At 51.5% G+C, this 22,878-nt stretch overlaps 3 pseudogenes; all 3 read left to right on the forward strand.

Moving 5' to 3' along the window:
- Positions 1-492: 492 nt before the first annotated feature.
- On the forward strand, positions 493-2,728 carry LOC136053249 (inositol 1,4,5-trisphosphate receptor-interacting protein-like 1; annotated as a pseudogene).
- A 3,776-nt stretch (positions 2,729-6,504) lies between these two features.
- On the forward strand, positions 6,505-8,239 carry LOC136053250 (inositol 1,4,5-trisphosphate receptor-interacting protein-like 1; annotated as a pseudogene).
- Positions 8,240-11,467: 3,228 nt separating this feature from the next.
- Positions 11,468-22,684, forward strand: LOC136052822 (inositol 1,4,5-trisphosphate receptor-interacting protein-like 1; annotated as a pseudogene).
- Positions 22,685-22,878: the final 194 nt, after the last annotated feature.

The following is a 22,878-nucleotide window of genomic DNA, read 5'->3' on the forward strand; positions in this document are numbered from 1 at the left end:
GAAAGTTTGCTCGCTCCCTGGGAGCTCAGTGCAGCCACGTGCCACTGAACACGGGCGCTGCCGGGGCCGTGACCGTCGGGTGGAGCTGAGCCGGGTGGGGCCAAAGGGAAGGGCTGGGGCGCCTGTGACATCACAGAGGACGCGTCACAATGTGGGGCTGCTATTGGAGCCATCAGCAGGAAGCACTGCACCACTTTGGCCTGGGCCATCGGTGAGTGCAGCAGCAGGGGGAAGGCTGGGCTGGGCCAGGCGCAAGCACCGGCCCGCAAGGGCTTTTTGGAGCCCGCACTGATGGCCCAGCACTCAGGGGAGCCTGTGAGCGGCTCTCTGGGCAGCCAGCACCAGCGCTGGCCTCAGCCCCTGCTGCCTCCCAGCTCGCTCACCCCACTCCTACCTGCCCCCAGGGGCTGTGGCTCCTGGCCCAGCCCTCGTAGCCACAAGCAAATTCCCACCCTGCCCCACTGAACTCCACTCTCACTTTAGTTCCAGATCATGGATTGGGCATATATCTTCACCTTATTGGCGCAGATGCTGCCACATGTTGGCAACAATTTGGATGAGGACATGCTCAGACGCATGCTGGAGCGTGAGGTGTATCTGCGAGAGAAGATGATCGAGCTGCTGCATGAGGTGGAGCAGTACGAACAGGATGACAGCAGGATGGGCTTGCAAGCCCAGCCCTTCACTGTGTTACCTTTCTGGAAGATCATGAGTGTTGTTTGTGTTTTGGGACTTCTATTTTGGCTCATATGGAAGATCGAAAAAAAGTTCTGGGAGGATCAAGACATCAGCGATGAGGAGAGCTCCAGCAGTGAGGAGGAGCAAGAGGAGGAGCTGGAGCAAGAGCAAGATGAGGAGGAGGAGGTCTCGAAAGAGCAGGAGATGAAGGAGGAAAAGGAGGAGGTCTCAAAAGAGCAGGAGATGAAGGAAGATGTGCAGCAGCAGGAGCAAGTGGAGGCGGAGGACGTGTTGAAGGATCAGGAGGAGGAGGAGGAGAAGAAACAGGCGAAGGAGGATGAGGGTGAGGAGAAACAGAAAGAGATTGAGAAGAAGGAGGAGGACCTCTGTGACATCAGAGAGGTCTCAAAAGAGCAGGAGATGGAAGAGGAAAAGGTCTCGAAAGAGCAGGAGATAAAGGAGGAGGAGGTCTCGAAAGAGCAGGAGACGAAGGACAATGAGCAGCAGCAGGAGCATGTGGAGGCAGAGGATGTGTTGAAGGAGGAAGAGGAGGAGAAGAAGAAACAGGCGAAGGACAATAAGGAGGAGGAGGAGAAACAGAAAGAAGTTGAGAAGAAGGAGGAGGACCTCTGTGACATCACAGAGGTCTCAAAAGAGCAGGAGACGGAGGAGGAGGAGGTCTTGAAAGAGCAGGAGATGAAGGAGGAGGAGGAGGAGGTCTCAAAAGAGCAGGAGATGAAGGAAGATGTGCGGCAGCAGGAGCAAGTGGAGGCGGAGGATGTGTTGAAGGATCAGGAGGAGGAGAAGAAACAGGCGAAGGAGGATGAGGGGGCGAAGAAACAGAAATTGATTTTGAAGGAGGACCACAGGAGAAGGAGGATGGTGTTTTGTCCCTTTGGGATTTGCTCCAGCGACCGATCTGAAGCCACCAAGAAAACTGTGAAGTCATCCTCTCGCCGTTGAATGACCTCATTTGTATAAGACAGTATTTCATAACAGATACTTTCTTTCCAGTGCCAGCACCCTCCACTGAGGTAGGCAGCTCTTATGAAGGCTGGGGTCCCCTGGAGGAGGAAATTTTCCTTTGCCTACTTGTGCCCTGATAGCCCTGTGTGGGCACATTTTCCACCTGGAACTGGGCACCACACAGGAGCTGCCAGGGAAGAACTCCCATATCCGTGTAGAGCTGAAATGCACGTGTGGGTATGAGCGGAACATGAAAATGCTGTGCTTTATCCACGCCTCAAAGAACAGGCTGAAAAATCAGCAACCCAGCCTCCTAGACAGCCTCTGCACCAGCTCCTACCTAGACGTGGAGAAGACTCCCTACTGGTTCACGGTGATGATCAAAACTGCCTGGAAATGCATGCCTCAGTCAGCAATATGCAGCTTGAATGTGATGCGGTCCGGGTGCTCCTGCAAGCTTCAACTGAAAGATATCTCCGGAATAACCTCCTTAACTGAGATCACGTTTGGCATACAGCAAGGCAATACTGACATCTTTCTGAGCAGCCAGGAGACAGAGGCTGCCTATACGCCCAGCACAACCTGGCCACAGATCTGTGCAGTGGCAGAGGCAAAGTTCTTCAAGCATATAGCCACCCGTGCTGAAGAGGACAATCTCTACCTCAGATATATGCAAGTATAGTCCTGGTGGGCTACAACTTTTCCACCTATGAGCTGAAGACAGTGCTCATGCACCTCCTGACTGACATCCCTATAGAAAGCTGGAGTTAGAGGTACTTCGTGCTGTGGATGGACGACATCTTGCGCTACCTGTGCAGCTGCTGCTTGAAGGAGAAATGGCTGGACCACTTGTCTTCATAGGGAATGAGGCGGTGCCTGTGGAGATTATCTTGCCGCGGGAATTCCGAGTGTCCCGACTGCCCAACCTGTTCCAGCACCTGGCGCAGGATCCGGACAAACATGAGCAGGCGCTGTATTAGATGGAGATGCTGCAAGATCGGTTCACAACTCTGCTGGCAAGTGGGAAATGACAGACTTCCACTTGTCCCACAGCCGAGCATGGTGGACATGGAGGAGATGTTGCTCAGTATGCAGAAGGAATTGCTGCTGAATGTTTCCTCCACGGCAAATCCTCTCTGGGGGCAGCCAGACCCCGTGCCGATGATGAGGGTGCCGCATGGATGCCTAAAACAGAGATTCCTCTAACCAGCTGGGCAGAGACCACGCAGCCTCTCCGAGAGCGTCCGTTTGCTCCGGGAGCATTGTCCTCTACAAAAACGGGCAATGAATGGCTTGCCTGAAGAAACCCTCTGCCCATATCTCTTTCTCAAAGAAGAAGGGATAGGGTGCTGACTGCTCGGCTGCCACAGGACCGGGCAGCGTGTTGCAGAAGAGGTGATTGACTCATGTCCTCTCCCACCTCCTCCTCCACAACGCAGTGGTGGCAGTCTTCCTCTCTCTGGCAGCTCTGGGCGTTGTTGAGGCCTTGCAGAACAAGGGAGAAGATCTGCACGCTCCTCAGTAATCATCCATCAAATGAGCTGTGCGTGTCTGAGTGCTACAGAAGCTCAGGCTTCTTTCTGCTTGCAGTCGGACTGCAGAATGCAGCCATTTCTTCCACGACGTGCAAATTGACCGGAGTCCCCCTCGCCTTCTCCTGCAGCTTGGCAAAATCCTGTTAAAACTGAGATCACATGCTCTCCACACACCCTTCACAAGATAGTTTTCCAATGTTATCGTTATTTCTCTCTTTGTTTTCTGACTTAATAAATAAATAAACCCACAAGTTGCAACGTTTTGGTTTCCATTCTCCCCCTGTCCCCTGCGAGAGAGGGTGTGAGCAAACGGCCGCGTGGTTCTGAGCTGCGTGCCAGCTCCAAAAACAACACTTCCTTTGGCATCCAATGGGGGGCCTGAAGGATTTAGGTCAGGGCAGATCTGAGCAGAACACGCTTACACAAAATTGTTGTAAGCCTTGCAGTAGCTTGATAGCTGCCGGCATGGACTTTCCATTCACAACAGGGCTTTATTTGCTTACAAGACTCTTTTTCTCAACTCCTTTTGCCTGTCTGGGGGCTGGCCTATTAGCTCATTTATGGTTTTGCCTACTTGTGTGGAGTGTGCACTCGTGTTTCACCCATGATGGATTTAACTGGGTGTTTGTACTCATTATGGCCATCGTTTTTGCACCTCAGGAACCTTCCCACTGAAACAATTATTAACTAGTCCGCTCTTTACTCCAGGCAAGGCACAACGGTTTTTCTCCATCTGGAATATTCCTGGGATATTCAAGTGCGCAATCCTAAAACGTAGACAGAAAGCTTCAAAACTCTGTGCCCTGATCCTGGCAATGCCACAGAGTTACAGCTCACTGTGGTGTGCCTGCGCCAGTCAAACACTATGCCACGAGAGCCAGAGTCCTCAAAGGAAGAAAATGCCTCCAGATCCGACCCTGCCCTGCGACAGGCCCTGCGGCTGATCCCGAGCTGCACCAGCTCCTGCCGGCCCTGCAAGGGAACACTGCACCTCCGGCCTGGCCTCTGGGCCTTCCTGCGTCGGGGCACACGGCACCCTCATCAGCCGCCCCTAGGCCGGTGGCTGGGGCCTTCAGGGAGGGCCCTTGGGATCTTTGGCGGAGCAGCCATTGGCTTCTGAGAGTTACATCGCTGTCCTGTGGGAACTGAATGTTATTTCTGCAGTGAATATTGAGAAGTGTAATTAATCCAAAGAAGTGGAATTTAATATTTCAATATTCTGTAACTTAACCCTGGAAATAGTCTGTGTGGAAAGTAGGAGTACCGTATACATTTTAGCAAAAGACTCTAGACACATAGTTACTGAACAGGCTCTTTCTCACAGAGCCACAATAGAATGTAGATGTTCCACACAGTGAGAGTATAGTCTTCTAAGTTAGTAGAAAGACATATTGCAAGGTTGTGCTAAGTAATCTTTGCTTAGGCGAGTAACAGTGAAATACAATTAACAAGCTTCCAAGGAGCCCAGGCCTTTATACAAAGCATAACTGTCCCGCTCTGTGGGAAGCTTAGGATGTCACAGGTAGGCTCCAAGATACCCTTACTCCCCTGCATCCTCTTTCCAAAGTTTATCTCTGTGCAAGGACAGACAAAGATACAAAACAATGACCGAGTGTTAATGGAAGGGGCCAGAGGGGAATGTTTATGTTTAAAGTGTAAAACAGGTACTTGACAGCCATGACCTGGTATCTGATCCTAAAGCAATGACCAGATGCTATTTGCCAGTGTTTAGATAACAACCATTTGTTGTTGTTTAGATGACTAAGGGATTTATGTTTTTTTGGTATTTGTATGATCAGAGAAGCTTCGCCAAAGAGTGCGAACCTGCAGTACTCTGCCAATGAGGAACCAGGGGAGAAAGAGATAAGCATTGGGCAATAGGGGATAAAATATGTAACACTCTTGTCTCTGTGCGCTCCCTGCTTATGGGGCGCCCGCCACTGCAATCAGGAAATAAACACTGCTTTATCAGAGGTACCATCCTGACAAAATTATTTAGATATTTCCAACAGTCCCGACAACCGACAGCCGTTGTGTGCTGTCAGCTACACTGCTGTCCAGCCGACAGCCATTGACATTCATCAGTTACATTGCTGTCCAGCCGACAGCCGCTGCGGTCCATCAGAACCAGAGAATCAGAGCAGCAGGGATTGGGAGAATCACAAATTCACAGACGTGGCAATGGTGCCCCAGGGGCAGCTGTAGCACCCACGGCCGCGGTACCAGCTCCCCGTCAGCTTCCTCGTGAGGTTGCTGCAGCTGTGCAAATGGAATCCCCTTCTCTCACCTGTCGAGATGCCAGTGGGAGACATGCTTTGCTTCCTGCAGTGCTCTGAGGACGAGCTCCATCCAGGTGCTGGATGCCTTCAGAGCTGTCCGCGTGGAGGCAGTTAGGGTACAGCAAAGGTTAGGGAGCATCTTCCAGAGCAGCCAGGAGGCAGAGGCCGACGTTACAGCCAGCACAAGGAGGCCGCAGAGCCCTTCAGGCACGTGATGCTAGACGTGACAGTTTGTATGTCAAATACCTGCAGCGGTGCACCCATATCCTGGTGGCCACTGGCATTTCTACGTATGCCATGGCAGTCCAGCCTCCAGGCTTGCCTAGGCCACATGGAGTGGAGTTGTCTTGGGCCACACAGAAAATGTACATCAGGAATAAAACTTGGCTTTTACAAGTATATTGTTTATTAAAAGGTAATAAACAACAACAACAAAAATAAAACCAGCAGTATACTTGACCTCGTCTTGCGAAAAATAAAGCATCAGCTTACGGCTCCATGGCAATAGCCACAGTTCTTAGAGAGTTCCCAGGGGGTTCGTCAGACATTGTCCAGAAAGTTAGCTCGCTCCCTGGGAGCTCAGTGCAGCCACGTGCCACTGAACACGGGCGCTGCCGGGGCCGTGACCGTCGGGTGGAGCTGAGCCGGGTGGGGCCAAAGGGAAGGGCTGGGGCGCCTGTGACATCACAGAGGACGCGTCACAATGTGGGGCTGCTATTGGAGCCATCAGCAGGAAGCACTGCACCACTTTGGCCTGGGCCATCGGTGAGTGCAGCAGCAGGGGGAAGGCTGGGCTGGGCCAGGCGCAAGCACCGGCCCGCAAGGGCTTTTTGGAGCCCGCACTGATGGCCCAGCACTCAGGGGAGCCTGTGAGCGGCTCTCTGGGCAGCCAGCACCAGCGCTGGCCTCAGCCCCTGCTGCCTCCCAGCTCGCTCACCCCACTCCTACCTGCCCCCAGAGGCTGTGGCTCCTGGCCCAGCCCTCGTAGCCACGAGCAAATTCCCACCCAGCCCCACTGACCTCCACTCTCTCTTTAGTTCCAGATCATGTATTGGGCATATATCTTCACCTTGTTGGCGCAGATGCCGACACGTGTTGGCGACAATTTGGATGAGGACACGCTCAGACGCATGCAGGAGCGTGAGGTGTATCTGCGAGAGAAGATGACCGAGCTGCAGCGAGAGCTGGAGCAGTACGTGCAGATCAACAGCTGGTTGGCCTTGCTAGCCCAGTACCTCGCTGAGTTACCTTTCTGGAATCTCCTGTGTATTGTTTTTGTTTTGAGACTTCTGTTTTGGCTCATATGGGAGATCAAAAACATGTTCTGGGAGGATCAAGACACCAGCGATGAGGAGAGCTCCAGCAGTGAGGAGGAGGAAGAGGAGGAGCTGGAGCAAGAGCTAGATGAGGAGGAGGAGGTCTCGAAAGAGCAGGAGATGAAGGAGGAGGAGGAGGAGGTCTCGAAAGAGCAGGAGATGAAGGAAGATGTGCGGCAAGTTGAGGCGGAGAACGTGTTGAAGGATCAGGAGGAGGAGAAGAAACAGGCGAAGGAGGATGAGGGGGAGAAGAAACAGAAATTGATTGTGAAGGAGGACCACAGGAGAAGGAGGATGGTGTTTTCTCCCTTTAGGATTTGCTCCAGCGGCCGATCCAAAGCCACCAAGAAAACTGTGCAGTCATCCTCTCGCCGTTGAATGACCTCATTTGTATAAGACAGTATTTCATAACAGATACATTCTTTCCAGTGCCAGCACCCTCCACTGAGGTAGGCAGCTCTTATGATGGCTGGGGTCCCCTGGAGGAGGAAATTTTCCTTTGCCTACCTGTGCCCTGATAGCCCTGTGTGGGCACATTTTCCACCTGGAACTGGGCACCACACAGGAGCTGCCAGGGAAGAACTCCCATATCCGTGTAGAGCTGAAATGCACGTGTGGGTATGAGCGGAACATGAAAATGCTGTGCTTTATCCACGCCTCAAAGAACAGGCTGAAAAATCAGCAACCCAGCCTCCTAGACAGCCTCTGCACCAGCTCCTACCTAGACGTGGAGAAGACTCCCTACTGGTTCACGGTGATGATCAAAACTGCCTGGAAATGCATGCCTCAGTCAGCAATATGCAGCTTGAATGTGATGCGGTCCGGGTGCTCCTGCAAGCTTCAACTGAAAGATATCTCCGGAATAACCTCCTTAACTGAGATCACGTTTGGCATACAGCAAGGCAATACTGACATCTTTCTGAGCAGCCAGGAGACAGAGGCTGCCTATACGCCCAGCACAACCTGGCCACAGATCTGTGCAGTGGCAGAGGCAAAGTTCTTCAAGCATATAGCCACCCGTGCTGAAGAGGACAATCTCTACCTCAGATATATGCAAGTATAGTCCTGGTGGGCTACAACTTTTCCACCTATGAGCTGAAGACAGTGCTCATGCACCTCCTGACTGACATCCCTATAGAAAGCTGGAGTTAGAGGTACTTCGTGCTGTGGATGGACGACATCTTGCGCTACCTGTGCAGCTGCTGCTTGAAGGAGAAATGGCTGGACCACTTGTCTTCATAGGGAATGAGGCGGTGCCTGTGGAGATTATCTTGCCGCGGGAATTCCGAGTGTCCCGACTGCCCAACCTGTTCCAGCACCTGGCGCAGGATCCGGACAAACATGAGCAGGCGCTGTATTAGATGGAGATGCTGCAAGATCGGTTCACAACTCTGCTGGCAAGTGGGAAATGACAGACTTCCACTTGTCCCACAGCCGAGCATGGTGGACATGGAGGAGATGTTGCTCAGTATGCAGAAGGAATTGCTGCTGAATGTTTCCTCCACGGCAAATCCTCTCTGGGGGCAGCCAGACCCCGTGCCGATGATGAGGGTGCCGCATGGATGCCTAAAACAGAGATTCCTCTAACCAGCTGGGCAGAGACCACGCAGCCTCTCCGAGAGCGTCCGTTTGCTCCGGGAGCATTGTCCTCTACAAAAACGGGCAATGAATGGCTTGCCTGAAGAAACCCTCTGCCCATATCTCTTTCTCAAAGAAGAAGGGATAGGGTGCTGACTGCTCGGCTGCCACAGGACCGGGCAGCGTGTTGCAGAAGAGGTGATTGACTCATGTCCTCTCCCACCTCCTCCTCCACAACGCAGTGGTGGCAGTCTTCCTCTCTCTGGCAGCTCTGGGCGTTGTTGAGGCCTTGCAGAACAAGGGAGAAGATCTGCACGCTCCTCAGTAATCATCCATCAAATGAGCTGTGCGTGTCTGAGTGCTACAGAAGCTCAGGCTTCTTTCTGCTTGCAGTCGGACTGCAGAATGCAGCCATTTCTTCCACGACGTGCAAATTGACCGGAGTCCCCCTCGCCTTCTCCTGCAGCTTGGCAAAATCCTGTTAAAACTGAGATCACATGCTCTCCACACACCCTTCACAAGATAGTTTTCCAATGTTATCGTTATTTCTCTCTTTGTTTTCTGACTTAATAAATAAATAAACCCACAAGTTGCAACGTTTTGGTTTCCATTCTCCCCCTGTCCCCTGCGAGAGAGGGTGTGAGCAAACGGCCGCGTGGTTCTGAGCTGCGTGCCAGCTCCAAAAACAACACTTCCTTTGGCATCCAATGGGGGGCCTGAAGGATTTAGGTCAGGGCAGATCTGAGCAGAACACGCTTACACAAAATTGTTGTAAGCCTTGCAGTAGCTTGATAGCTGCCGGCATGGACTTTCCATTCACAACAGGGCTTTATTTGCTTACAAGACTCTTTTTCTCAACTCCTTTTGCCTGTCTGGGGGCTGGCCTATTAGCTCATTTATGGTTTTGCCTACTTGTGTGGAGTGTGCACTCGTGTTTCACCCATGATGGATTTAACTGGGTGTTTGTACTCATTATGGCCATCGTTTTTGCACCTCAGGAACCTTCCCACTGAAACAATTATTAACTAGTCCGCTCTTTACTCCAGGCAAGGCACAACGGTTTTTCTCCATCTGGAATATTCCTGGGATATTCAAGTGCGCAATCCTAAAACGTAGACAGAAAGCTTCAAAACTCTGTGCCCTGATCCTGGCAATGCCACGGAGTTACAGCTCACTGTGGTGTGCCTGCGCCAGTCAAACACTATGCCACGAGAGCCAGAGTCCTCAAAGGAAGAAAATGCCTCCAGATCCGACCCTGCCCTGCGACAGGCCCTGCGGCTGATCCCGAGCTGCACCAGCTCCTGCCGGCCCTGCAAGGGAACACTGCACCTCCGGCCTGGCCTCTGGGCCTTCCTGCGTCGGGGCACACGGCACCCTCATCAGCCGCCCCTAGGCCGGTGGCTGGGGCCTTCAGGGAGGGCCCTTGGGATCTTTGGCGGAGCAGCCATTGGCTTCTGAGAGTTACATCGCTGTCCTGTGGGAACTGAATGTTATTTCTGCAGTGAATATTGAGAAGTGTAATTAATCCAAAGAAGTGGAATTTAATATTTCAATATTCTGTAACTTAACCCTGGAAATAGTCTGTGTGGAAAGTAGGAGTACCGTATACATTTTAGCAAAAGACTCTAGACACATAGTTACTGAACAGGCTCTTTCTCACAGAGCCACAATAGAATGTAGATGTTCCACACAGTGAGAGTATAGTCTTCTAAGTTAGTAGAAAGACATATTGCAAGGTTGTGCTAAGTAATCTTTGCTTAGGCGAGTAACAGTGAAATACAATTAACAAGCTTCCAAGGAGCCCAGGCCTTTATACAAAGCATAACTGTCCCGCTCTGTGGGAAGCTTAGGATGTCACAGGTAGGCTTCAAGATACCCTTACTCCCCTGCATCCTCTTTCCAAAGCTTATCTCTGTGCAAGGACAGACAAAGATACAAAACAATGACCGAGTGTTAATGGAAGGGGCCAGAGGGGAATGTTTATGTTTAAAGTGTAAAACAGGTACTTGACAGCCATGACCTGGTATCTGATCCTAAAGCAATGACCAGATGCTATTTGCCAGTGTTTAGATAACAACCATTTGTTGTTGTTTAGATGACTAAGGGATTTATGTTTTTTTGGTATTTGTATGATCAGAGAAGCTTCGCCAAAGAGTGCGAACCTGCAGTACTCTGCCAATGAGGAACCAGGGGAGAAAGAGATAAGCATTGGGCAATAGGGGATAAAATATGTAACACTCTTGTCTCTGTGCGCTCCCTGCTTATGGGGCGCCCGCCACTGCAATCTGGAAATAAACACTGCTTTATCAGAGGTACCATCCTGACAAAATTATTTAGATATTTCCAACAGTCCCGACAACCGACAGCCGTTGTGTGCTGTCAGCTACACTGCTGTCCAGCCGACAGCCATTGACATTCATCAGTTACATTGCTGTCCAGCCGACAGCCGCTGCGGTCCATCAGAACCAGAGAATCAGAGCAGCAGGGATTGGGAGAATCACAAATTCACAGACGTGGCAATGGTGCCCCAGGGGCAGCTGTAGCACCCACGGCCGCGGTACCAGCTCCCCGTCAGCTTCCTCGTGAGGTTGCTGCAGCTGTGCAAATTGAATCCCCTTCTCTCACCTGTCGAGATGCCAGTGGGAGACATGCTTTGCTTCCTGCAGTGCTCTGAGGACGAGCTCCATCCAGGTGCTGGATGCCTTCAGAGCTGTCCGCGTGGAGGCAGTTAGGGTACAGCAAAGGTTAGGGAGCATCTTCCAGAGCAGCCAGGAGGCAGAGGCCGACGTTACAGCCAGCACAAGGAGGCCGCAGAGCCCTTCAGGCACGTGATGCTAGACGTGACAGTTTGTATGTCAAATACCTGCAGCGGTGCACCCATATCCTGGTGGCCACTGGCATTTCTACGTATGCCATGGCAGTCCAGCCTCCAGGCTTGCCTAGGCCACATGGAGTGGAGTTGTCTTGGGCCACACAGAAAATGTACATCAGGAATAAAACTTGGCTTTTACAAGTATATTGTTTATTAAAAGGTAATAAACAACAACAACAAAAATAAAACCAGCAGTATACTTGACCTCGTCTTGTGAAAAATAAAGCATCAGCTTACGGCTCCATGGCAATAGCCACAGTTCTTAGAGAGTTCCCAGGGGGTTCGTCAGACATTGTCCAGAAAGTTAGCTCGCTCCCTGGGAGCTCAGTGCAGCCACGTGCCACTGAACACGGGCGCTGCCGGGGCCGTGACCGTCGGGTGGAGCTGAGCCGGGTGGGGCCAAAGGGAAGGGCTGGGGCGCCTGTGACATCACAGAGGACGCGTCACAATGTGGGGCTGCTATTGGAGCCATCAGCAGGAAGCACTGCACCACTTTGGCCTGGGCCATCGGTGAGTGCAGCAGCAGGGGGAAGGCTGGGCTGGGCCAGGCGCAAGCACCGGCCCGCAAGGGCTTTTTGGAGCCCGCACTGATGGCCCAGCGCTCAGGGGAGCCTGTGAGCGGCTCTCTGGGCAGCCAGCACCAGCGCTGGCCTCAGCCCCTGCTGCCTCCCAGCTCGCTCACCCCACTCCTACCTGCCCCCAGGGGCTGTGGCTCCTGGCCCAGCCCTCGTAGCCACGAGCAAATTCCCACCCAGCCCCACTGACCTCCACTCTCTCTTTAGTTCCAGATCATCGATTGGGCATATATCTTCACCTTTTTGGCGCAGATGCCACCACGTGTTGGCGACAATTTGGATGAGGACACGCTCAGACGCATGCTGGAGTGTGAGGTGTATCTGCGAGAGAAGATGACCGAGCTGCAGCGAGAGGTGGAGCAGTACGTGCATATCAACAGCTGGTTGGCCTTGCTAGTCCAGTACCTCGCTGAGTTACCTTTCTGGAAGATGCTGTGTATTGTTTGTGTTTTGAGACTTCTGTTTTGGCTCATATGGAAGATCAAAAAAAAGTTCTGGGAGGATCAAGACACCAGCGATGAGGAGAGCTCCAGCAGTGAGGAGGAGTGTCACGGTGTTGTCCATGACAGTGACCCAAGGGAAAACCGAGAAGGGAGAGGGGAGAGAAAAAGAAACTGCGTCAGTGGCCGCGCGGCCGCCCGAGCAGAGCCGCGCTCCGGGAGTGGGAGGGGGAAACGGCGGGAAGAGATGGGTCTACAAGAAAACAACGGCACGATCTGAGAAGGAACGGTAACTTTACTAAATCTAATAAAATTGAACAATTGAAAAAGAGATAAAAATTTCCAAATTAAAAGCTGTGAGCTTACGTTAAGGAGGACCTGCAGGGGAAGCACACGTGCTGCACCTCCACGGCAGCCCAGAGCAACGCGCCCAGACCGAGCGCCGCCTGCATCCGGTGCGGAGCTCCGCCCCTCCCCTCTGCTGCTCCCCCAGCATTAACTCCTTCACTGCTGCGTGATGCTCTGATGTGGAATACCGGCATCAAAACCACAAAACCACAACATTCCACCCCTTATTCCACATCATCACATCATGCTTAACACACATCTATACATAACCAAACAGTAATAACATGAGTTACATAGAAACATATATATATATATATATACATACATACACACGTAATTACAGACTGCATTCCCCCAGCATCAAATTCCCTTGTGGGACACACTGGACGTTCCCATTTTTATCCATTACCCACCAGGTGCACCCAGGTCCCTGCGCAAAAACGGTTCCACGGAGGGGTTTGCCCTTTCCAGAGGCTGGAAGGACCCACACCGCTTTTCCCAACATGCTCCTCACATGTACCACAGGGACCTTATCTCCCTCTATGGTCTGTAGGGAGCCGGACTGTGTAGGACCCTCTCGGTTGACTGATCCCCTAGTGTTGACCAGCCAGGTGGCTTCTGCCAGATGCTTCTCCCAGTGCTTGAATGTCCCACCACCCATTGTTCTCAACGTGGTTTTTAACAACCCGCTGTAGCGCTCGATCTTACCAGCAGCTGGTGCATGGTAGGGGATATGGTAGATCCATTCAATGCCGTGTTCTTTGGCCCAGATATCCACAAGAGAATTTTTGAAATGAGTCCCATTATCGGACTCAATTCTCTCTGGAGTGCCATGTCGCCATAGGACTTGTCTCTCGAGCCCTAAGATGGTGTTTCGGGCGGTAGCATGGGGTACTGCGTATGTCTCAAGCCACCCAGTGGTCGCCTCCACCATGGTGAGCACGTAACGCTTACCATCGCGAGTTCGTGGCAAGGTGATATAATCAACCTGCCACGCCTCCCCATATTTATACTTTTCCCATCGCCCTTCCTGCCAGAGGGGTATCATCCTCTTGGCCTGTTTAATTATGGCACATGTGTCACAGTCATGGATAACCTGTGCAACGGCATCCATAGTTAAGTCCACCCCTCGGTCTCTAGCCCACTTATAGGTCGCATCCCTTCCTTGATGGCCTGAGGTCTCATGGGCCCACCGAGCTAAAAATAGCTCTCCTTTGTTCTGCCAGTCCAAATCGATCTGAGACACCTCAATTCTGGCAGCTCGATCTACCTGATGGTTATTTCTCTGCTCTTCAGTAGCTCGATTCTTGGGCACATGAGCATCTACATGGCGCACCTTTACACCCAACCTTTTTGTTCGGGCAGCAATGTCTTTCCACAGTTCAGCAGCCCAAATAAGTTTACCCTTCCGTTGCCAGTTGTCCTGTTCCCACTGCTGCAACCACCCCCATAAAGCATTTGCCACCATCCAAGAGTCAGTATAAAGATATAGCATGGGCCACCTCTCCCGTTCAGCCACATCTAAGGCCAGCTGGACAGCCTTTACCTCCGCAAATTGGCTTGACTCTCCTTCTCCTTTGGTGGCCTCTGCAACTCGTCGTGTGGGGCTCCACACAGCAGCCTTCCATCTGCGATGCTTCCCAACAATACGACACGATCCATCAGTGAAGAGGGCATACGTCTTTTCATTCTCTAGTAGTTCGTTATATGGTGGGGCCTCTTTAGCACGTGGTATCTCCTCTGATGGGGATGTTCCAAATTTCTTGCCTTCAGGCCAGTCCATGATCACCTCCAGGATTCCTGGACGGTTGAGGTTCCCAATCCGAGCTCGCTGTGTAATCAGTGCAATCCACTTACTCCAGGTGGCATCGGTAGCATGATGGGTGGGGGGAACCTTTCCTTTGAACATCCAATTCAGCACTGGCAGTCGAGGTGCCAGGAGGAGCTGTGTCTCAGTACCAATTACTTCAGAGGCAGCCCGAACCCCCTCGTATGCGGCCAAAATCTCCTTCTCAGTTGGAGTGTAGCACTCCTCTGAACCCCTGTACGCTCTGCTCCAAAATCCAAGGGGTCGGCCTCGGGTCTCCCCAGAGGCTCTTTGCCACAGACTCCAAGAGGGACCTTTCTCTCCAGCAGCAGTGTAGAGGATGTTTTTCACATCCTGTCCCAACCGAACTGGCCCCAGGGCCACAGCACGGGCTATCTCCTGCTTGATTTGCTCAAAGGCCTGCTGCTGTTCAGGACCCCATGCAAAATTATTCTTTTTCCGAGTCACTTGATAGAGGGGGCTTACTATGAGGCTGTAGTTTGGGATGTGCATCCTCCAAAAACCTACTACACCCAGAAAAGACTGTGTCTCTTTCTTGCTAGTGGGTGGTGACATACTGGTGATTTTGTCAATCACATCTCCTGGAATGTGACGACGTCCATCTTTCTCAAGGAATTGAATTTCTTGGGCAAGTCCCTTCACTTTGTTCCGTTTAATAGCAAAACCAGCACCCAGAAGAATTTGGATTATTCGCTCTCCTTTTTTAAAAACTTCCTCTGCTGTATCACCCCACGCAACAATGTCATCAATATACTGGAGGTGCTCAGGTGCCCCACCCTGTTCCAGTGTGGTTTGAATCAGCCCATGGCAGATGGTTGGGCTGTGTTTCCACCCCTGGGGCAAACGGTTCCAGGTGTACTGAACGCCCCTCCAGGTGAAAGCAAACTGTGGCCTGCATTCTGTGGCCAGAGGAATTGAAAAGAAGGCATTAGCAATGTCAATAGTGGCATACCACTTGGCTGCTTTTGACTCCAGTTCATATTGCAGCTCCAACATATCTGGCACAGCAGCACTCAGTGGGGGTGTGACTTCATTCAGGCCACGGTAATCTACCGTCAGCCTCCATTCTCCACTGGCTTTACGCACCGGCCATATGGGGCTGTTAAAAGGTGAGTGAGTCTTGCTGATCACTCCCTGGCTCTCTAGCTGACGGATCAAGTTATGAATGGGGAGCAAGGAATCCCTGTTGGTGCGGTACTGCCGTCTGTGCACTGTTTTTGTAGCGATAGGTACCTGCTGCTCTTTCACTTTCAGTACCCCCACAACAGACGGATCTTCTGACAGGCCAGGTAAAACAGACAGCTGCTGAATGTTGTCTGCATCTACAGCAGCTATTCCAAAAGCCCATCGGTACCCCTTGGGATCCTTGAAATGTCCCCTTCTGAGATAGTCAATACCGAGTATGCATGGAGCCCCCTGTCCAGTCACTATGGGATGCTTCTGCCAGGTTTTACCGGTGAGGCTTATTTCTGCCTCCAGCACAGACAGTTCCTGAGAACCCCCAGTCACTCCAGAAATATTAATCAATTCTGTCCCTTTATAACTCGAGGGCATCAGAGTGCACTGTGCACCAGTGTCCACCAGTGCCTTATATCTTTGTGGCTCTAATGTGCCAGGCCATCTAATCCACACAGTCCAATACACTCTGTTATCCCTTTCCCTCCCCTGGCTGAGGGCAGGGCCCCTCTATTGGTTACCTGCAGTGACGGGAGCAATTTCATTGGTGGCTGATCTCTGCTGTAGTTCTCTCACCCGTGCTCGCAGTGCAGGAGTGGGTTTTTTATGCCACTTCCTCATGTCCTCTCCGTTTTCTCGTAAGAAGCTCCACATGGCCACACGTGACATGATGTTACTGCCGTCATTTGCTCGTGCAGAGGGGCGGTTGCCTTTGGTGGCCGAGACTTTCAACAGTTTGATCAATTGCTTCATCAGATTCTTTGCGTCATGCTCGTCTTCATCAGGTGTTTCCAATACTGACACAGGTTCATCCCTATTCATCAGTAATGACAGTTCGTCCAGTATAGTTTTCTTTATCTCACCTACTTCTTCTGCTACTATAGCTGCAATGGAAGCACGTGATGGTGGGAACTGTTGTTCAAAGTTTTGGAGTGTAATAGTCAATTCATAAACTGGGAGTTTTCTGTCTTGACCCTCGAATCTATGGAACATTGCTACCAGTGTACTTGCGTACCTCTCTGGTGCTGTTTTTGAGAGCTTGCGATATACATCAGGTGTGCACCTTACTCTATCAGGATCACGGTCCTGGTGTGGATTGTTAGGGACGAAATTGGGATCATACAGCATCTCTACTACGGCTGTTTCTCTCAAAAATTGGATGCCTTTCTCCACGGTGTTCCATCTTTCCACCTTAGGCTCCAGATCATCTTTGTAAGGGTATCTATCCTTTACAGCCACTAGTACTCGTTCCCAGAGGGTAGCGACTCCATTCAGACATCTGCCAATTCCTCTGTCGATAGCTGGGTCTCGGGCAATGCTTGCCAGTTGGCGGGCTTCGCTGCCATCTAGGGACACGCTGCTGGCACCGCTGTCCCAACACCGCAGCAACCAGGTGACAATAGATTCACCCGAGCGCCATACAAACTCCTTTCTTGAACCTTGTATTTCAGTCATCTTTAGGGGCCGACGAGTAGTGGTAACAGTGACTCCATCATCATCATCGCTGTCTTCTCCATGTCTCTCACTTTTCTTAGTGGCCTTCTTAGGTGGTGGTGGTGGTGGTGGTGGTGGTGGTGCTGAGGAGGGCCCCTCGCCTGGATCTTCCTTTTTTTTCTCTGCTTCTTCTTCTTTCCGTTCTAGGCGCGAAGACGGCCGTGTCCATTTCTGGCCTTCCACAGGGGCAACCGACACTGATACCGGTGCTTCCTGTGATTGGTCAGGTCTAACTTGGAGGTTTTCATTTTTGCTTTGGACCTTGGTTTGGAAACCATTTCTCTCCAGAATATCAATTATGGCTCGATAAGCACAAGCCAGACCCCAAACAATACATTCCTTCTCAGATCGTCCTGAGTCACATGACTCCTTACCTAAACACTCACTGAATTTCTCAGGATCCCACAGGTGCTCAAGATCAAAATTGCATAACACCGGGGGTCCCCACGCTTCTAATTTCTTTCCTAATTTTTTCCACCTTCCCTGCCATTCAACACTCTCTGGTTTTGAGGAAAGCTTCCTCCACATGATGTAAATTACTATTGCCAAGAGTGCATTCAGAAAAACAGATAACACAGTTGCCGGGCTGACATCTTGAATATAGGTAAAGACCTGAAAAGAGTAATTGGAAACCGTTCCAAATGCCGCATAATCTGTCATGTTAGCCAGGGTGCTTAGGTAGGAGGCATGTAACCCCCTCAGCACACTAAAGTAGCTGTATATCCACATTACTCCGGTGCTGAACGCGAGGAGCTTAAAAAGACGCCAGCATGCTGTAAGGTACATGAAAAACCTTAGTCCACTCTGCACCAGATTTACAATGGAGTGCCAATACTGCACTGCCCGCATCCTCCACCAATAATTGTCACGGTGTTGTCCGTGACAGTGACCCAAGGGAAAACCGAGAAGGGAGAGGGGAGAGAAAAAGAAACTGCATCAGTGGCCGCGCGGCCTCCCGAGCAGAGCCGCGCTCCGGGAGGGGGAGGGGGAAACGGCGGGAAGAGATGGGTCTACAAGAAAACAACGGCACGATCTGAGAAGGAACGGTAACTTTACTAAATCTAATAAAATTGAACAATTGAAAAAGAGATAAAAATTTCCAAACCAAAAGCTATGAGCTTACATTAAGGAGGACCCGCAGGGGAAGCACACGTGCTGCACCTCCACGGCAACCCAGAGCAACGCGCCCAGACCGAGCGCCGCCTGCATCCGGTGCGGTGCTCCGCCCCTCCCCTCTGCTGCTCCCCCAGCATTAACTCCTTAACTGCTGCATGATGCTCTGATGTGGAATACCGGCATCAAAACCACAAAACCACAACAAAGAGCAAGAGGAGGAGCTGGAGCAAGAGCAAGATGAGGAGGAGGAGGTCTCGAAAGAGCAGGAGATGAAGGAGGAGGAGGAGGAGGTCTCGAAAGAGCAGGAGATGAAGGAAGATGTGCGGCAGCAGGAGCAAGTGGAGGCGGAGGACGTGTTGAAGGATCAGGAGGAAGAGGAGGAGAAGAAACAGGCGAAGGAGGATGAGGGGGAGAAGAAACAGAAATTGATTGTGAAGGAGGACCACAGGAGAAGGAGGATGGCGTTTTCTCCCTTTGGGATTTGCTCCAGCAACCGATCTGAAGCCACCAAGAAAACTGTGCAGTCATCCTCTCGCCGTTGAATGACCTCATTTGTATAAGACAGTATTTCATAACTGTCGCTGTCCTGTGGGAACTGAATGTTGTTTCTGCAGTGAATATTGAGAAGTGTAATTAATCCAAAGAAGTGGAATTTAATATTTCAATATTCTGTAACTTAACCCTGGAAATAGTCTGTGTGGAAAGTAGGAGTACCGTATACATTTTAGCAAAAGACTCTAGACACATAGTTACTGAACAGGCTCTTTCTCACAGAGCCACAATAGAATGTAGATGTTCCACACAGTGAGAGTATAGTCTTCTAAGTTAGTAGAAAGACATATTGCAAGGTTGTGCTAAGTAATCTTTGCTTAGGCGAGTAACAGTGAAATACAATTAACAAGCTTCCAAGGAGCCCAGGCCTTTATACAAAGCATAACTGTCCCGCTCTGTGGGAAGCTTAGGATGTCACAGGTAGGCTCCAAGATACCCTTACTCCCCTGCATCCTCTTTCCAAAGCTTATCTCTGTGCAAGGACAGACAAAGATACAAAACAATGACTGAGTGTTAATGGAAGGGGCCAGAGGGGAATGTTTATGTTTAAAGTGTAAAACAGGTACTTGACAGCCATGACCTGGTATCTGATCCTAAAGCAATGACCAGATGCTATTTGCCAGTGTTTAGATAACAACCATTTGTTGTTGTTTAGATGACTAAGGGATTTATGTTTTTTTGGTATTTGTATGATCAGAGAAGCTTCGCCAAAGAGTGCGAACCTGCAGTACTCTGCCAATGAGGAACCAGGGGAGAAAGAGATAAGCATTGGGCAATAGGGGATAAAATATGTAACACTCTTGTCTCTGTGCGCTCCCTGCTTATGGGGCGCCCGCCACTGCAATCTGGAAATAAACACTGCTTTATCAGAGGTACCATCCTGACAAAATTATTTAGATATTTCCAACAGTCCCGACAACCGACAGCCGTTGTGTGCTGTCAGCTACACTGCTGTCCAGCCGACAGCCATTGACATTCATCAGTTACATTGCTGTCCAGCCGACAGCCGCTGCGGTCCATCAGAACCAGAGAATCAGAGCAGCAGGGATTGGGAGAATCACAAATTCACAGACGTGGCAATGGTGCCCCAGGGGCAGCTGTAGCACCCATGGCCGCGGTACCAGCTCCCCGTCAGCTTCCTCGTGAGGTTGCTGCAGCTGTGCAAATTGAATCCCCTTCTCTCACCTGTCGAGATGCCAGTGGGAGACATGCTTTGCTTCCTGCAGTGCTCTGAGGACGAGCTCCATCCAGGTGCTGGATGCCTTCAGAGCTGTCCGCGTGGAGGCAGTTAGGGTACAGCAAAGGTTAGGGAGCATCTTCCAGAGCAGCCAGGAGGCAGAGGCCGACGTTACAGCCAGCACAAGGAGGCCGCAGAGCCCTTCAGGCACGTGATGCTAGACGTGACAGTTTGTATGTCAAATACCTGCAGCGGTGCACCCATATCCTGGTGGCCACTGGCATTTCTACGTATGCCATGGCAGTCCAGCCTCCAGGCTTGCCTAGGCCACATGGAGTGGAGTTGTCTTGGGCCACACAGAAAATGTACATCAGGAATAAAACTTGGCTTTTACAAGTATATTGTTTATTAAAAGGTAATAAACAACAACAACAAAAATAAAACCAGCAGTATACTTGACCTCGTCTTGCGAAAAATAAAGCATCAGCTTACGGCTCCATGGCAATAGCCACAGTTCTTAGAGAGTTCCCAGGGGGTTCGTCAGACATTGTCCAGAAAGTTAGCTCGCTCCCTGGGAGCTCAGTGCAGCCACGTGCCACTGAACACGGGCGCTGCCGGGGCCGTGACCGTCGGGTGGAGCTGAGCCGGGTGGGGCCAAAGGGAAGGGCTGGGGCGCCTGTGACATCACAGAGGACGCGTCACAATGTGGGGCTGCTATTGGAGCCATCAGCAGGAAGCACTGCACCACTTTGGCCTGGGCCATCGGTGAGTGCAGCAGCAGGGGGAAGGCTGGGCTGGGCCAGGCGCAAGCACCGGCCCGCAAGGGCTTTTTGGAGCCCGCACTGATGGCCCAGCGCTCAGGGGAGCCTGTGAGCGGCTCTCTGGGCAGCCAGCACCAGCGCTGGCCTCAGCCCCTGCTGCCTCCCAGCTCGCTCACCCCACTCCTACCTGCCCCCAGGGGCTGTGGCTCCTGGCCCAGCCCTCGTAGCCACGAGCAAATTCCCACCCAGCCCCACTGACCTCCACTCTCTCTTTAGTTCCAGATCATCGATTGGGCATATATCTTCACCTTGTTGGCGCAGATGCCGACACGTGTTGGCGACAATTTGGATGAGGACACGCTCAGACGCATGCTGGAGTGTGAGGTGTATCTGCGAGAGAAGATGACCGAGCTGCAGCGAGAGGTGGAGCAGTACGTGCAGATCAACAGCTGGTTGGCCTTGCTAGTCCAGTACCTCGCTGAGTTACCTTTCTGGAAGATGCTGTGTATTGTTTGTGTTTTGAGACTTCTGTTTTGGCTCATATGGAAGATCAAAAAAATGTTCTGGGAGGATCAAGACACCAGCGATGAGGAGAGCTCCAGCAGTGAGGAGGAGCAAGAGGAGGAGCTGGAGCAAGAGCAAGATGAGGAGGAGGAGGTCTCGAAAGAGCAGGAGATGAAGGAAGATGTGCGGCAGCAGGAGCAAGTGGAGGCGGAGGACGTGTTGAAGGATCAGGAGGAGGAGGAGAAGAAACAGGCGAAGGAGGATGAGGGGGAGAAGAAACAGAAATTGATTGTGAAGGAGGACCACAGGAGAAGGAAGATGGTGATTTGTCCCTTTGGGATTTGCTCCAGCGGCCGATCCAAAGCCACCAAGAAAACTGTGCAGTCATCCTCTCGCCGTTGAATGACCTCATTTGTATAAGACAGTATTTTATAACAGATACTTTCTATCCAGTGCCAGCATCCTCCACTGAGGTAGGCAGCGCTTATGAAGGCTGGGGTCTCCTGGAGGAGGAAATTTTCCTTTGCCTACTTGTGCCCTGATAGCCCTGTGTGGGCACATTTTCCACCTGGAACTGGGCACCACACAGGAGCTGCCAGGGAAGAACTCCCATATCCGTGTAGAGCTGAAATGCACGTGTGGGTATGAGCGGAACATGAAAATGCTGTGCTTTATCCACGCCTCAAAGAACAGGCTGAAAAATCAGCAACCCAGTCTCCTAGACAGCCTCTGCACCAGCTCCTACCTAGACGTGGAGAAGACTCCCTACTGGTTCACGGTGATGATCAAAACTGCCTGGAAATGCATGCCTCAGTCAGCAATATGCAGCTTGAATGTGATGCAGTCCGGGTGCTCCTGCAAGCTTCGACTGAAAGATATCTCCGGAATAACCTCCTTAACTGAGATCACGTTTGGCATACAGCAAGGCAATACTGACATCTTTCTGAGCAGCCAGGAGACAGAGGCTGCCTATACGCCCAGCACAACCTGGCCACAGATCTGTGCAGTGGCAGAGGCAAAGTTCTTCAAGCATATAGCCACCCGTGCTGAAGAGGACAATCTCTACCTCAGATATATGCAAGTATAGTCCTGGTGGGCTACAACTTTTCCACCTATGAGCTGAAGACAGTGCTCATGCACCTCCTGACTGACATCCCTATAGAAAGCTGGAGTTAGAGGTACTTCGTGCTGTGGATGGACGACATCTTGCGCTACCTGTGCAGCTGCTGCTTGAAGGAGAAATGGCTGGACCACTTGTCTTCATAGGGAATGAGGCGGTGCCTGTGGAGATTATCTTGCCGCGGGAATTCCGAGTGTCCCGACTGCCCAACCTGTTCCAGCACCTGGCGCAGGATCCGGACAAACATGAGCAGGCGCTGTATTAGATGGAGATGCTGCAAGATCGGTTCACAACTCTGCTGGCAAGTGGGAAATGACAGACTTCCACTTGTCCCACAGCCGAGCATGGTGGACATGGAGGAGATGTTGCTCAGTATGCAGAAGGAATTGCTGCTGAATGTTTCCTCCACGGCAAATCCTCTCTGGGGGCAGCCAGACCCCGTGCCGATGATGAGGGTGCCGCATGGATGCCTAAAACAGAGATTCCTCTAACCAGCTGGGCAGAGACCACGCAGCCTCTCCGAGAGCGTCCGTTTGCTCCGGGAGCATTGTCCTCTACAAAAA

This window comes from Cyrtonyx montezumae, unplaced genomic scaffold, assembly GCF_038088225.1.
Source record: "Cyrtonyx montezumae isolate F1298 unplaced genomic scaffold, pur_monq_1.0 scaffold_3, whole genome shotgun sequence".
In the NCBI taxonomy this organism is placed as follows: domain Eukaryota; kingdom Metazoa; phylum Chordata; class Aves; order Galliformes; family Odontophoridae; genus Cyrtonyx; species Cyrtonyx montezumae.